The sequence below is a fragment of the Argentina silus genome (genome assembly GCF_951799395.1).
Source record: "Argentina silus genome assembly, chromosome: 3".
Classification (NCBI taxonomy): Eukaryota; Metazoa; Chordata; class Actinopteri; order Argentiniformes; family Argentinidae; genus Argentina; species Argentina silus.
This window is the reverse complement of record NC_139657.1, coordinates 22,708,669-22,725,809: the sequence shown is the minus strand read 5'-3', so window position 1 is coordinate 22,725,809 and position 17,141 is coordinate 22,708,669.

Below are 17,141 nucleotides of genomic sequence, written 5' to 3'. Positions count from 1 at the left end.
TGCTATGTTCATTTCAGTTCAGAACAGGAGTTGTGATTGCAGATTAATTTGCTGTATCTAAAGTAATCCTTACTTTCAATCGCCTCTATTTTTCCTACTTAAAGGCCCATACTAGCCAGTTTTGCTTCCTGGCTTTTCTTTAAAAAAATACTAAAAGAACGGAAGCAACGAGTGGTAACGTTCGTCATTCAAGGACCTATTTGGGAAAGTAATGCCAGATGTTTGACTCAGTCACAAAAAAGCTGATGAAGGCGGAAGGAGAGCTATATTTGACTCTGGGCTCTAACTTTACAAACAGGCTAGCCACGTCACACTTCAAAGCTGTTTGAAATGTCATACGTCACATCGCGTGTGAAATCGTTTTAGGAGCTAAATAGAATATATCGCCCAAAATACACATACTTTGACCTAAATGGCAATTTTCGGACTTCAATCATTGTGCAATAATATTGTGCAGCACCAGAATATCATATATCATTATTCTTATCCTAAAAACATTGTTAGGATGGGATGCTAATTTCACCAATTATATGAGTGGACATGATATAAAATAGCCTACCATTGAAAGGAAGGGGGAGGTCAACAAGCTGTCCCTCTTTACCAAGTAGCCTAGGCTGCTCTCGCCATTGTATTGCCCCCTGGGGTAGACTTCAATATGGAGGACTTTTTGCACAAGAGACTATGAACACGAGAATGCACGCTGTTTCTTAGCATAGCTCCACCCATTTCACACAGTTTGAGGTACAGACAGAGACCAACATTATAGTCCAACTGGACCCGAAAAACCTACCGCTGTTGCTTAAGGCGAATGCAAGCATGTAGAGACTGGAGATTGTTGTCATTGTAATTGGACAACCCTTCTCGTTCTAACCAATAACCTATGTAAATAGAATGGACACATTAAAGAAAACCTGATTAATTTCAATAAGTAGTAGCTTGTGTCGCTAATCCACCAACTAAATGCGTACAATGCCATTTTGGTCTGTCCACTCACTGTACGTGCTCAGTATTTGCTCTCGTCTAGAACAACGCAAGAAGAACGGGTGATCAAAAGGCGACCCCTGGGCAGCCACGTGCTGGCCTCTGCTGATCAAGCATGCACACTGGGTTATCAAGACAGAATCACAAGGGAACTTGTAGGCCTCTGCTGATCGAGCATGCGCACTGGGTTACAAATACGAGAAGTACACATGAACACGTAGGCTCTGCCAGCCGTAACTGGGTTACCAATACGAGAAGCTCCCGAGAATGCGCCTCAGTCCACAACCATCAAGCAATGCTGGCAACAGGGTAATACAGATACAGCACATCATTCAGCTGATAAAACAATACATATAAGTTGCTTTTTAAGTTATGCCCTATTAGGATCAATGTCTGTAAAATAAGGATACCCGTAGTGTAATTTATTCTGATTCTGTGTAAATCCTTTTTTGTATTATACTTAATTACGTTTTCTCACTACTACTCCTCCTACAGCTTGTATGCAGAACATACAATTTCAACATTATAGTGTAGAGAGGAGCATTCTCATCTGAATTCTCATCTTCTCATTTGGTGCAAAACTAGCAAATCATCTAGATAACACAACTCAGGTAGTCTGGTCTCCTAAAATGCTAGTCATCATATGCATGACACTTCCGGGACTACTGCAGAGGCCCTGCGGTAGGCGGCTGTACTCGCAAAAGCCCATAGGTGTGTGAATGTGGAGTACTTTCTGTCATCTTCGTGCAGTGGCACGTTATAGAACCTGGATGTTAAATCCATCGTACTGAATAGAGAGTTGCCACCAAGCGCAGCCAAGCAGTCAGCCTGCTGTGTGTGTATTCTGATAGAATATATCTTCAGAGTTATCACGTCTTTGTGAGCCATGTACACTGCCTCAGGTTTGCTTTCACTCTGGGAGTTTTCATCTTGACTCATACTGCCTCCCTCTGAATACAGGTCTACTAGTCTCCCCCTATTTTGAGGTTTAGAGGTTGACCTGGTGAGGCAGTCCATCTTTGTGTGGCCTGGTACTAGGCAGGCAAAGCACAGCTTCGCTGACATGCAATATGTGATGGTGGTATGTTTGGTGTTCTTACAGACTCGACAGGCTCTCTCACTTTGACCATGCTGGAATCTCCCACCACGAGGAGCACTATTCCACTGCTGCACTTTTCCAATCATCTGCTCTAGCATGCCCATCATACCTGTGAGGATTCTGTCCTTAGACTCAGACTGCTGTGCGTTGTGAGCCACAACAGGCACAGAGGGGCAATGTGTGAGACACATTTGACTGTGAGCTGGAACGGGAGTAGGCACTGTATGTGATACACTTGACTGTGAAAACTTTTTCATTTGATTCATACACACCGGTGTAACCTCTTGGCAGCAAATGTTTTCCACCTCTGGACATTATCTGGCACTCTCCACATGTGCAACTGTGCATGGGATATAGAGAAATATAGCTGTGAATACTGTCCTAAGTATTGTGTTCAATAACTCACCATAGGGTGCCAGGTGTCCAGTTTGCTATTGGTGGTCATTGAATTGATATGATGATATACTGACAGGTGCATAACTATAAGCAGCTTAACCAAGTCATTGAATTAGCTCAGTATTTACACATTACAACAGTAGCTAAATAGTTGGTAATTAAAGGACAGAACTATAAGCACATCTAACAGATAAATGTCATGTATGATAACGTAGCAAGCTAGGTACATTCAAAACATTTTAGAATCAAACATCATACTACTGCACTAGCTAACATTATTTAGCTAATCATAGCATTGCATACAACCCCCTCTGCTACTAGGTTATGGTGGATCTTGTAAACAGGCTAAACTCACTATTCGGTAACAATTTGCGCAGAACGCAAGTTTCGTTGTGGTGGGTGAACCAAAACGTTCATGCATATATGGCTGAATGAGGACGATTCTCCCTGCTAGCGCCGTCTGTAGCTAGCCATGTGCGTTTGTTTGTTTGTGCCGCGTAGAGTTGCAGGCGTTGAAAGGGAGCCGTCAATCAAGCGTGCAAAGTCTGAACTGTCTGACCAGAACGTTGAGTTATACACTCACCGAGCACTTTATTAAGAACACATGTACACCATCTCATGGTGGAGGTGGTGTAATGGTGTGGGGAATGTTTTCTTGGCACAATTTGGGCCCTTTAATACCAATGAATCATCGCTTACCACAGCCTATTTGAGTACAAAGCAAAAGTCGTCTCAAACTGGTTTCATGAACATGACAATGAGTTCAGTCTTCTTCAGTGGCCTTCCCAGTCACCGGATCTGAATGCAATAGAACACCTTTGGGATGGGATGTGGTATTTGCTGAAAGCTACATATTTCTATCTTCTTCGGTGGTTCTCCAACTTCCTGTTCTATTGCCGCACGTTAACTTGCCGCAAAAGATCTCAAGAAATCCAAAGCATGTCGCAACGCAGAGACAGTCCGGTAGTGTTGACATAGAGGTGCAGATCACCCCATTGGAATGAATGACTTCCGCTGTAAAGCAGTCCGTTTTGCCGCTATGGTGTGCACATAGCGCAAGATATTTTGATTGGCTGTGACGCTATTTCCCCTCTCCTGCTCGAACGCTTTGAGACCAAGCTTTCAACGGGATGTGAAAGAGGACGGTCTCGTGCACATGCTGAGACCCTCCAAAATTGACCTATTTGGCCAATTTGTTTTGATTGGCCAAACAGAGAGGGAGGGAGGGACCTCCAAAGTCAGGGTCAAGTGGGCATATCTGAAGAACCTTTTCAGTGAGAGACAAACAGCTTGTTTCACCGTGTTTATAAGGACAGTACGATTCTGGCAATATGCAAATCATGTATGTGTGACATTCAGTCTGAAATACAACGAGTGGCCATAATTAGTAATGGGACAGTGAAGCGTTTTTTCTTCTTTTGGCTCTAAAGCTTTTACTATGAGGTTAAAGTACAGATTCTGAGGTTTTTTTGTACATAATGGTTTTTGTGTACATATTATCATCCTTACCCTAGTTAATCTAATTTCACGATTTCATACAATATGGCTCCCCGTTGGTCTCATAAATGTACTGTAACACAAGGAGACTGTAATAAGTGACCCAGGTTGTAAAGAAATTAGGGTCATTATGTGTCAGCCCTGCCAAGGTCTTCATAAAAGTTCAAGGAGTGCTGTTAGATTTACAGTAGTGCCTGCTCAAAATGTCATTAAGTTGTTCTCTATATTTGTGCCAAAACCCATATGTTTTCACTTTATGAGGATTGGAACCTACAGATTTGAATGCAAAATGTATTTTCTTTCTGCTTCCTCCTTGGCAGGATAATTGCTGAATATTATCGTAACTCTACAACTCTGGTAATAACTGGATTGATGATGAATTATTTATTTTTAAATGTAGTCTTCCATCTGACATATTGTAATCTGTGCTTCCATGGCTGGAAATGTAAGTTGGTTAATTTGGAAGGTTGCAGGATCTTGAATGTAGCCCAACTAGCATCACATCTGGTTACTGTATGTTTTCTATGTAACTCAGAGAGTAGCAATTTGAGTTATCTCTACTTCGTATTGTCCTTTTTGAGCAAGCAAAGGTAGGATTCTGAATGTCAAGTGTCAAAAAGTGCCAGGTGTCACAAAACAAATTTTGAAATCTATATATATGTTGCTAGGTTTATTCAGGGGGCACAAAAGGCAAATACATGTTGTAGGGAGTTTCTGAGGGTGGAGGGGCATCGAAGTGGAATGTGTTCCCTTGTCTCCAGGGGGGTTATGGAGCTGTGGGAGTTCAAGCAAAGATTAAGCATGTGTATGTTAGCCAGACTACTCCTGTTTTAGAGGAATAAGGATATATCTGTTGGGACAATAAGATCATGTTTACGGTATATTTTTAAAATGCACCCTGCTGATGCTGTCCCCACCACATACATGTTGCTTTTTTCAGAGAAGTCAGAAGACAGGGTCATAAATGTGAATAGGAGAGAGAAGGAACTACCTTGGGAACACTTTGGGAATATCAAGGGAATTCATCCATGAGGATGTGACCCTCGGGAAGGCTACTTTGTGAAAGACAATAGACAGGCACTGCGTGAGTGCCACCTAGTGGAAGGGCATGGGGATTCCATGATAATTGCTGAATGTTGTCCTATGAATAGTCCTGTTATCCCTGTGGTTGTGATGTGTTTCCATCTGGTGCAGGTCTGGGTGGATGAGAGCTGAGCAGTGACAGCGTCCGGATGAGGAATCTCTGTTCTCAGACTCCTAACACTTTCCACATGTGCAGTGTGCTGGCCTGGTTCAGTCTGTCTGCCACTTCAGCTGGTGGTATCATATCAGGACTTACAGTCTATGGGAAAGAAACATACATATATCCATCTATGCTATACCATAGGACTGCCATACAGTTACTCTCATTGCACCATTACTCTCATTTTTTCACATTTTCAATCTTCCCGATCAGGTCCGTTTCACAGGTGACTTTTGGGTGGATGGTTATTTTTGGTCTTTCATTATCAAGTGCAGTCTATGAATATGGAGTTATGCTAAACCCCATGTTACAGGTTATTAGTCATTAGGCTCAAAGAAGATCCTTTCATCCTAGTCTCTCCATCTGTTTTACGATGGTTTCAACATGATTTACTGTACAGGATTACAGTGTCTATATCAGTAGAGCTGAGATGAGTGATATGGTCTAAATATTGATTCCAGTACTTTCATCAGTGCTGTCTTCATACTCAGATTCTGGGTGTTTATAATACACAGGCTCCTCTAACAATAGAGATATTCATTGTATTTTTATTTCTGTTCTTCTGTCCATGTCTCAAATTTAATTTACACATTAGTGATCCCCTTCAAGCCAGATCCTTGGCGGGGGAGAGGGTCATGGAGTGGAAGGGAGAGAGACATTCAGAGTTGTCACTCCCAGAAAATCCTACTTACTATCTCTCCTTGACAGACAACTTTATTCTCTCTCAATCAGGCAGATTTTTTCCAATTCTCCACCAGCTTGTCAACCAACATGACGTAGTACTAGCATCAATGCATAAACAAAGCAAACCCTTATTATAAACTTCCTCCTGTGAAACAACATCTCTGTGCTTTACATCCTACATATCACCCAACCAATGTGGAGGCTTGAGATCACATGACAGGTAATTATCCTATCAACAATCAATGTCACCTCTCCCCTGTTATCTCACCCTATTGGAATGCACTTTTTTTTTCAAGTTTCTGATCCGAATTGCGGTGGGGTTAACGACCCTCCATGCAATGTGCATTCCTGCAACTGAGGTGGAATTACTGGAGCATTACCTTGTCAGTACACACCGCGTTGCCTACATGCTATAAACCTCTAGGTGGGGGCAGTAAAACCCTACACTGCCATAAAAACCCTCCCCACCAACTCATAAAAGCAGAGGGGGCTTAAGCTTTAAGCGCATGTGGGTAGAATTGAGTGAGGTACTCTTAGGTCTGCATACTGTTTATGTGTTTTTACAGTGCTTACAGTACTTTCTCCAGGTGATTTTCTACTGCCTATGGTACTGGACAGTAACATGGCTACTAATTTAGGGTTATGATGTGTACACGTGACTTTGAGATATGTCATTGTAGATGAGACTTATCTCAAAACACAGTTCCCCAATGAAGGAAACTGATGAACTACTAGGCCCTTATGAATGAGACTGGAGGGCTTTGGGGTTCTAGGTGTGCTGTATCACTTGGCTTGAACATTAAGGGCTGGTTTCCTAGACACAGAGTAAGCCTAGTCCTGGACTAAATACAATTTTCAATGGAAAATCCTAATTGAAGATGCATTTTAGTCTAGGACTAGGCTTAATCTATGTCCGGGAAACCGCCCCTTAGAGGTCAATGGAAAACAAATGGTTTTGAGTAAGCAGGCATAACGGGCAACTACGGTACCCTCTGTCAACTAACCTCACTGTCAAATATCCTTACGGTTAACTACCCTCACTGTCAACTACCCTCACTGTCAACCACCCTCACTGTCAACCACCTTCTGTCAACTGCCCTCACTGTCAACTACCCTCACTGTCATCTACCCTCACTGTTAACTACCCTCACTGTCAACTACCCTCACTGTCAACCACCTTCTGTCAACTGCCCTCACTGTCAACTACCCTCACTGTTAACCACCCTCACTGTTAACCACCCTCTGTCAACTACCCTCACTGTCATCTACCCTCACTGTCAACTACCCTCACTGTCAACTACCCTCACTGTTAACTACCCTCACTGTCAACTACCCTCACTGTCAACTACCCTCACTGTCAACTGCCCACACTGTTAACTACCCTCACTGTCTACTACCCTCTCTGTCAACTACCCTCACTGTCAACCACCTTCTGTCAACTGCCCTCACTGTTAACTGCCCACACTGTTAACTACCCTCACTGTCTACTACCCTCTCTGTCAACCACCCTCTGTCAACTACCCTCCCTGTCAACCACCCTCTGTTAACTACCCTCACTGTCAACTACCCTCTCTGTGAACTACCCTCTCTTTCAACCACCCTCAGTCAACTAGCCTCAATGTCTACTACCCTTCGTGTCAACTACCTTCACTGTCAACTGCAGGCACAGGATGCACAACAATACTGACATTCCCATGTGTTGATTGAGTTGACCCACCAATCCCTCATTAAGTGGAAAGTTGCCCATCACTAGTTTGCCTGCCAGTCCTGAGTCATGTTTGAATTCCACACACTGTGTGGGGTCCAGGCTGCCTGCTGTAATAAAATGATTGCTTCTCCTCAGGCAAAGAAGTACTTACTTTACTAACTGATTAGATAAGTGTATTTGTGGTTTGAACAGACCTTTGGCTATATTTTAACAGTGTAAAAAACAGTCTTGGCACAAATGAGGGTGCTAGGGTTGCGCTGGTGGTGCTGCTAGGGAGTGTGTCTGAAATATTAGTGCTATTTTCAAGGCCAGAATTGTTCAGTGCACCTGATCACACTTGACCTGCACATTGTCATGAACACGCCTCTATTCCCACTACACTACCCACCGGTGTGCAGGGGAGACAGCTCTTCAGTGCTGTGGTAATTTCACCAGTTAACTGCAGACACAAATTGCCAATACGCCTGCGTTTGCGAAAATAGAGCTCCATGGGTTTATTGATCTCAATGTAAAATAGCCTATTTTTGCCACCTACGATTTTCGCTGTGATTGCTTTTTTTGTGGTGGCAAGGACAAGCGTCTTTTAATGATTTTGCAGTTGTTGGACAACTGCAAAACAATGACCGATAAATATTTTATTAACAATGCCACAGACATACTAGACATTTTATTGATCACACAGAGTACGTATCTTACATTGAGATCAATGAGGGGACCGCTCTCTTGTCCCCTCAAGGGGGCGTGTCCGCTTTCTGAAATGTCATCTCGTGGATATCTATTATAAGTAACTGCCCAGCTGCAGAGCTAACTGACCAGTTTGAATGGTGACCGCTATCGGAAATGGACAGGTTTTTAAATCGTGCGGCAGCTGCACTTCCAAAAATGTGGACAGTGCATTACAAGTTCTGAAAAAGTAAATAGGCAAGGTAAGTGCTAGTAACAAATCTTAATAGTGAATTAATACAAATTGTATTTGCACACATTTTGAGTGATAGGCCTAATAGGCTACTGTTATAACTACCAGGTTAATTGATTAACATTTACACTGCTCAAATGATATTATAACTATTTCCAGATCTGTTATGAGATTGGGAATGTGTTCTTGTCCTCTTAAATTGATGACGTACATGTACTGCTCTAGATTGTAGGAAAAAGCAGTTTGAAACTGCTTTAACCCGGACTGTATTCAAATACATAAAGGATGTATACTAATTTCAGTTGACATAGTTAATTGAGGAAACTGAAACCATGCCTTCCCTGGTTTGTCTGGAGAACCCAGAGAAAATAAGGGGCTGTTTAAATGTTTGTGTTCAAGGTTGAAGACATGGCTGATTCTCTGTCCCTCTCCAGAGAGTCTGCCAAGGTGCCAGAAGTGTTCTGTGAAGAAATGGGCTTCAGTGGAAAGTATGTGTGGGCATGCCAGCTTGCAAACACGTGTGTGTGTGTGTGTGTGTGTGTGTGTGTGTGTGTGTGTGTGTGTGTGTGTGTGCATGCGTGTGTGTGGAATGTGGCAAAGAAGACGTCTGTACCTGGCCACACACACTGCACACAAAAAACATTATCATTTAGTGCAGATATTAGGTATGATAACACACAGTTGCCTATTGTATTTTTTGTGCTCACCAATGTGTTAGGTGTTAGGTTACCATACCAGGCATATCACAGCCAACCCCTTGTTAAGCATTGTACTCTACACACTAATGGAGCTTACTTGCAAAACTCTATTTCAAATTAATACTGTAATTACCTGAGGGCACCACTAAGAATTTTGAGCAGAGATTCTTAAATTAAACTCTGGATTTGTTCTTTTACAGAATAATTACTTCAACAGTCAGTCTCATATCCCTCCCCCATCAGTTCAACTCCTGGTGAGAGAGGCAGAGTCTGATATTTTTGGTGACGAATAGGACACTACTGAGAGGCTGTGTTGGTAAAAAATTACAACCATTATTGGCATGTCTTCCACCACAGAGGCGTGTCTTTTTTTCAGTATAGCCGACTGGAATGGACATTTTACGATAGCGGACATGTACAGTATTCCCCTTTCGCTCATTCCATATTGCCGCAAATACAAACAGACTTTTGGACTTGCAATGACTACTGAATACCTGAGGCTCTCAAAACGCAAATGAATACAAATGCGATTTACACAAATCATCAATTTATGCTACTGGGACTACAAACACAAGCTAACCAACCTTCTTGCGAACCTTCCTAAGTGTGTCTCAAACCAGATCCATGCTGACATGGCAGTGTGTCATTGTAGCTTGTTGTTTACCAAAACAGTTGAGGTAGAAATAGTGTCATTAAATTCAGACATGACTGCCGCAAGGATAGCAACATGAAACACAAAAAAATCTATGCACTCCAATAACTTAACTTGAAAAGTTGTTTACAATACACACTGCTCTGAGTCTACCCCAACCGTTAGTACGTTTGTTATCTTCTGTTTCATATCACATATCATCTTACCTCTTTCTAACCTGGATTGAGTTTATTGTCACCTGCTTCAGATCATTTGAACAGGAAATATTCTCATGCCCTCAGGCATCTATTTACGGCGGTATCTCCACAAACCTGTCAGAAGGTACACAAGATGAAGCTTTTAAAAGAACTAAAAACTACATGTTTAGTGCACATATATGCAAGAAAGAAATGCCAAAAATACATATTAAGTTTTAAAATAACTGGCCTTAAATCCATTATATATGGGTAGAGCAGAGAGGGGTTGTATGAGTGGGTGGGAGGTGATGAGTACAGCTTGGGTATCTGGGGGAGGAGAGATACACACATTCCAGGTCATAGGTCAGCACTCAGCTCCTAGAGACATCATGGTGACTTATCAACACAACTTCTGCTTTCTTTGAAACAACAGGAGTGGAAGTGTGAGAAAGGATAGAAAAGGACAGGCTGGAGAGGCTTGAATTCTGATGTTAACATTGTCCTACCACAAATATACACTCTTTGTTGCATTATATCATGTATTGTCATGTATAATGTAAATGTAGATATTAGACAGTCTGTATCGTATTGTCCTATATTGGAAAACATTTATTTTTTACTACATTAAACTTACATTAAACTTACACTAAAACCAACATTTATGTTAAAACCAAGGTAAATACAGTACCTATTTTGTCAATGAAACCATGACTACTCTCCACATAGTGTCCTATTGGGATATCAGTGGAAGCTTTTAATTTGTGCAGTCATAAGAGAGCTATCAATGTCTACTACTGATTCTAGGCTTTGGTTTGTCGTTGGAATCTGCTATTGTTGTCTGTTAACATGAGTACCAAAGAGATGTCAATGAATGTCAGGGAAGGCTGAAATATTATGAGGCTGAAATATCAGGAAAAAAAATATCTTGAAAGATCAAAATCTTAAACCTACCAAAATCAACAGTTTGGAACATCCTTAAAAGGAAAGAAAGCACTGGTGAGCTCAGAAATCACAAACAGCCTACTAAGCCAAGGAAGACTTCTACAGTGGATGACTGAAGAATTCTCACCATAATTAAGAAAAACCCCAAAACAACTGTCCCACAGATCAGGAACACTCTCATCTACAGACTACCATCCACAGGTGACTTCACCAGCAGAACTACAGAGGCTACACTGCAAGGTTCAAACCACTAGTTAGCCACAAAAACAGGATGGCCAGGTGATGGTTTGCTAAAAAAAATACATAAAAGAGCCTGCAGAGTTCTGGAAAAAGGTCTTGTGGACAGATGAGACCAAAGGTGAACATGTACCAGAGCGATGGCAAGAGTAAAGTGTGGAGAAAAAAAAGGAACTGCCCAATATCCACAGCATACCACCTCATCTGTGAAATATGGTGGAGGGGGTGTTATGGCTTGGGCATGTATGGCTTCCACTGGAACTGGCTCACTTGTCTTCATTGATGATGTAACTGCTGCCGGCAGCAGCAGGATAAATTCTGAAGTGTACAGAAAGATCTTGTCAGCCCAAGTACAAGCAAATTCCTCCAAACTCATTGGGAGTCGTTTCATCATATAGCAGGACAATGACCCAAAGCATACTGCCATAGCAACTAGGGAGTTTTTCAGGGCCAAAAAGTTGAAAATTGTGTCTGGTGGGGTGAATGTGTTTAGGCAGTTATTGCAGTTATTTGGTTGATCGTCGACCATGAGTGCTTAATTTCTGTCCCAATTTCTGTCCCATCACTTTTGGTGGTCAAAAATAGGGGCACCATGTCTAAAAAGTGTTATACTTTCTGAATGGTGAAACTAATGTGTACACAAATACCATCAAATAGCTGAGAATCTCAACTTTAACCTCATAGTAATATCTGACAATATAGAGAAGGTGATGAGGGGGTGCCCTACTCCTAGCCCTGTTAAGGTAACCCCAGTCTATTTCCCTCATGGACTGACAATAAAACCCATTTCAGTACAGGCTAGCAAATTGGAGTTACTACCCTAGAAACATCAGACGATTTTAAAATGAGAAATGAGCTAGGACTACTACATTTAAATGCCAACTACCAACACAGCCTAATTTGAAAAATCCAGATAAATCCACCCTGCTAGACATCATGCTAACAAATAGGCCTGTTATTAGAGATGAAAGGATAATCTGCTCCATGCTTCCTTACAAAAATATATTTTAAACATTTTAGCAAGCAATGTTTTTTACATGATGTGTATTGGTTGAATCTTTCCCTTATCAGCTGCATACCTGACCCCGATTTGGCACTAGAACATTTCTCATCATATCTCTGGCAGACAAACATGCCTTCTTTAAACGCCTTAGAATTAAGAACTAATCCTTGGTATTCCGCAGAACTGTTGAGAAACCAGGCCTGGGCCAAAGCTAGAAAAACAGACTCAGCAGGTTTTCAGACCACTGAGAAACAGATGTACCTCATCGATTAAGAAAGCTAAATCAAGCTACTTCCTAAATGCTATCTTGGATTTTGCTGGTGATCCTACAACATTTTAGAAAACAACACCCTGAAGCGTGGAAATTCCTCTTCCTACCCAATGATGTTTTGTCAGACCCTGGCCTCAGTACAGAGAAAATGTTGTAATGCCTTTAATTAGCACTTTATCTTGGCAGGCTTTTTATTTGAGAGAAATGGCTTGGTTGACCCTGGTCAGATGGTCGACTGCGCTTCCATTAATGCTGTAAAAATATATGTTATTTACCAAATCACAGAAAAATGTATCTGATTTATGCGTATGTATTTTGGGTAGTGCCCCTATTGAGCATGTCCCTGCTTATAAATACCTGGGCATCAGTTGGTTGTTGTAGTGCTGCTTGGGCAGCAGCACTACTGTTGATTGAGGACCTCTTTGTGAAGGATGTAATTGTTTCTCCTGATATATTGTGGTTTTATATGATGTATTGATTTCTGTATTTAACTGTCTTGTATTTTTTTTTGTGTTGTTTTGTGATTGTATAGATATTGTGGACAGGGTGCACCTGCAAAAGAGGCTTTGGTCTCAGTGTGTTTTCCTGTGTATAAATAAAGGTTAAATAAAATAAAATAAACCGTACACAGGGTGCTGTAACTGTGTTTTGCAGGAAAATGCCGAAGTTATGTATGGGTAGACATTTCCATTTCCATTTATGGCATTTAGCAGACGCCTTTTTCCAAAGCGACTTACAACAATACATTTGTTTAAGTAAGTGAATCATCTATCCAACAGTCATCATAAGACAAAGTGATCAATGCTCACACCAGGGGCCATCCGCAGTCGTAATGCCAGTAGGCTAATTTTTTTTAATTTAAATTTGTTTTAATTGTATTAGCAGGAGAGACCTTGTACAGGGGGGTAGCAGGGGAGAAGAGGTCTCAGGGTTGGGGTTAGGGTTAGTATAGGGGTGGTAGTGAGGGTGAAGCAGTCTTTAGGAGGGACTGTTAAGATGTAGCTTGAAGAGATGGGTTTTCAATCTACGGCGGAAGATCGGAAGTGACTCTGAGTCCTGACAGTAGTGGGAAGTGGTAGGCTACCTATAGTGGAATAAAGCTTAATATAAAACATGACTGCTGTCATGACCAAGAGGAAGAGCCTGCTTAGCTTACAATTATGCTGCTGCTGCCATATGACAAATATGTTCACTTTTCACTGACAAGCAAAACAGATTTCAAGGGGATAGTAGCACCATCAAACCCACATGCACGCACACTTGCACACACACACACACACTTTTTACTAAAACCTTAACCTTGTATTACTTGCTGTGTTATTGTAATCGAAACCCATTGGTTTCCTCTCTAGCTCTTTTGCCACAGCACAATTTCATGCCTCTAATACTGTCTCAGACTAACTAAGGTCAGTCTGGCTTATAGCAGCTGCTGACTGAGGCACACTACTCAGATTGCACTATGAAATTGATCATTTTTAATGGATGGGTTTTGGCTCTGATGCCTACTGTCCACCTACAATATTACACACTAAATAGAGTAGTATAATATAATAGAGATATAAGAGATATATAATGACTATTTGAGTGCATGCATGGGGAAGTTACAGATCACTCCGGCCACAAATTAGACTCTGTCATTTTCAATAAAGGGTTCTGTATATCGTTCACTTTGTGTCATTTCATTTTTCTCCTCACACAGTGTGGCTATCCACGATCTGCAGAGTTACAGCCAAAGAGTGTGGTCATGGGTATGATGAACTGGCTGTCCCATAGGCAGTTATGTGCCACACACACACACACACACACACACACACACACACACACACACACACACACACACACACACACACACAAAGTCGTCTCTGATGATCCACTAGCACCTCCTCCTCCTTCATTTCTTGATAATGGGCTGGGATGGCTGCCATGGCCTGGATTCAATGTCAGAGGAATGTACAATGACAGTGTTCTGTGTATCAGACCCTGCAGCTGTGGAGAAACCACCACCGGCATCACAGAGCTGACACAACATTCTCTCATACACTATCTACAGTACTATACTCTGGGTCAAGTGCTCTTTTCAACATACAAAGACTTGTGATTCTATCTTCTGCCATAATGATACATATTTGAAAATAAAAATATAGTAAATGGCCCAGTTTCAGGCAGTGCAGTGGGATTGTTTGTTCTGGGATTGGAATTGTTTGTTCTGTGTGTCTGGGATACGCCAGTGCTCAGGTCAGCGAGTGTTTGTGTGTGTGCCGCAAAGCTGGGCATTTTTTATTTGGCTTAGATTGTTCCTGCATGTACACCACTGCTCCCCGCTGTGTGAGCAGCTTCTCTTGAAGATGGGGGTGGGACCGCCACTCCACGCTGCACATTGAGAGCTGAGGGCTTCTCTTTGTCCGACATGTCATCAGCAGCACTCAAGGAGTGAATGGTGTGTCGCTTCGCTATGGCAACAGTGGTAACTATGTTGTTGGCCCAGTGGATGTGTGTGTGTCCGTGTGCGGTGGTGGTGAGGGTGGCTTAGCATGAGGGGCTGAACAAAAAGGAGAGTGTGTTTATCTGTGTTGAGTGGACGGTGATCCTTCTTTGGGGCTTTACAAAGTGCAAGTTCTAAGGAAACACTCCAAAAAGTGCATCAGAAAAACAATAATAAATCATGTATGTATGTCTGATTAATGTATGAACAGCACATTGTTGCCTTCACCATTTGTCAGGTCAAAAGCATGTTGTTCAACACATCAGCTGCACAGGGGTCCCCCAATGACCTCTCTCTTTCTGTAGGTTGAGCTGTGATGTGACATATGGGAGTAGCAGAGGGACACACTTTGTAGGTTGAGCTGTGATGTGACATGGGAGTAGCAGAGGGACAAGGTAATCACTCACTCTCCTGCCTCCATATGGCATGTGATAAACAAAATGGGTTCAGCTAGAGTGCTTTTGGTTAACATTAATGGGTTTTCTTAGTGGTAAAAAATTACACTTTGGCTTATTCAGTTGTTTGAGATCATGTAAAACCTACACAAGAAATGTATAACATACAGTGTCCTGTGTAAGTAATGGGACAGTGAAATATTTTCTTTCTTCTTTTGGCTCTATACTCCAAAAGTTTGGATTTGAAATCCAACAATTACTATGAGGTTACGGTATAGATTCTCAGCTTTTATTTGCTGGTATTTGTGTACATATTGGTTTCACCATTTAGAAATGACAACTTTTTATACACTACATATACTATTTCAGGGTACCAAAAATAATGGGACAGATTCATATAATGTCCAAATTAGGCACTAATGTTTAGCATTTGGTCAATCCCTTGCATGCAATAACTGCCTGAAGTCTGTGACCCATTGATCTCACCAGAGGCTGGGTATCTTCTCGGGTGATGCTTTTCCAGGGTACTGCAGCCATCTTCAGGTGTTGTTTGTTTTTTTGCCCAAAAATGTATCATCAGGAAATGAAATGCATGTTCAATTGGATTTAAATGTAAAGATTGACTTGAGCAGTCAAGAACTTTCCACTTTTCAACCCTGAAAAACTCCTTAGTTGCTATTGCAGTATGTTTGAGGTCATTGTCTTACTGCATGATGAAGCACCTTCCAATGAATTTGGAGGCATTTGCTTGTGCTTGAGCAGACAAGATGTACACTTCAGAATAAATTCTGCTGCTGCCGTCAGCAGTTACATAATCAATTAAGACGAGTTAGCCAGTTCTAGTGGTATACATGCCCAAACCATAATACCCCCTCCACCATGTTTCACAGACAAGGTCATACTGTATGCTGTAAATCGTAGGTAGATCCTTTTTCTCCAAACGTTCCTGTTGCAATCACTCTGGTGCATGATAATATTTGTCTTATCTGTCCACAAAATCTTTTTCCAGACCTCTGCGGACTTTTTAGCGAACTGTAACCTGACCATACTTTTTTAGGATAACCATTTGCGATTACTGAGCTCACCAGTGCTTTCTTTCTTTTAAATTATGTTCCAAACTGTGGTTTTTGGTAAGTATGTTTTTTCCCCTGATATTTCAGCCTCATAATGGATTCCTTGACTTTTGTTTTCTTTGGTCCTTGACTTTTCATTCTCTTCGGTCCTCATGTTGACAAACACCAATAGCAGACTCCAAAGGCAAATGCAAAGCCTAGAATCAATACTAGACATTTACAGCTGTCTTATGACTGCAGAAATGATATGACATAGGGGGAGTATATATCAAAAAGTATTGTCAATTTTAAATGATAAAACCAATATGTACACAAATACCATCAAATACTGTAAAAGCTGAGAATCTATACTTTAACCGAATAGTAATTGTTTGATTTCAAATCCAAAAGAAGAAAAAATGCTTCACTGTCTCATTACTTGTGCAGGGCACTGTATTTGGCACTTCTACAACCATACTGTATATGAATCTGACAATGTTCTGTGAATAATGCTCGACCTACTCCCCATGATTATTAGATATTTCAGAAAATGTAACCAAAATGTCTTTTTGATATCCATATAGGTCAGTTTGTCTAACCAAACAGACACAGTTTGTAGTTGTTTTTACTAATCCAATGCATTTGCTACAGTATCTGAGTGAGATTGAGATGTGGGGAGGGGACAGGGGGGGACAGGGAGATTGTAGGG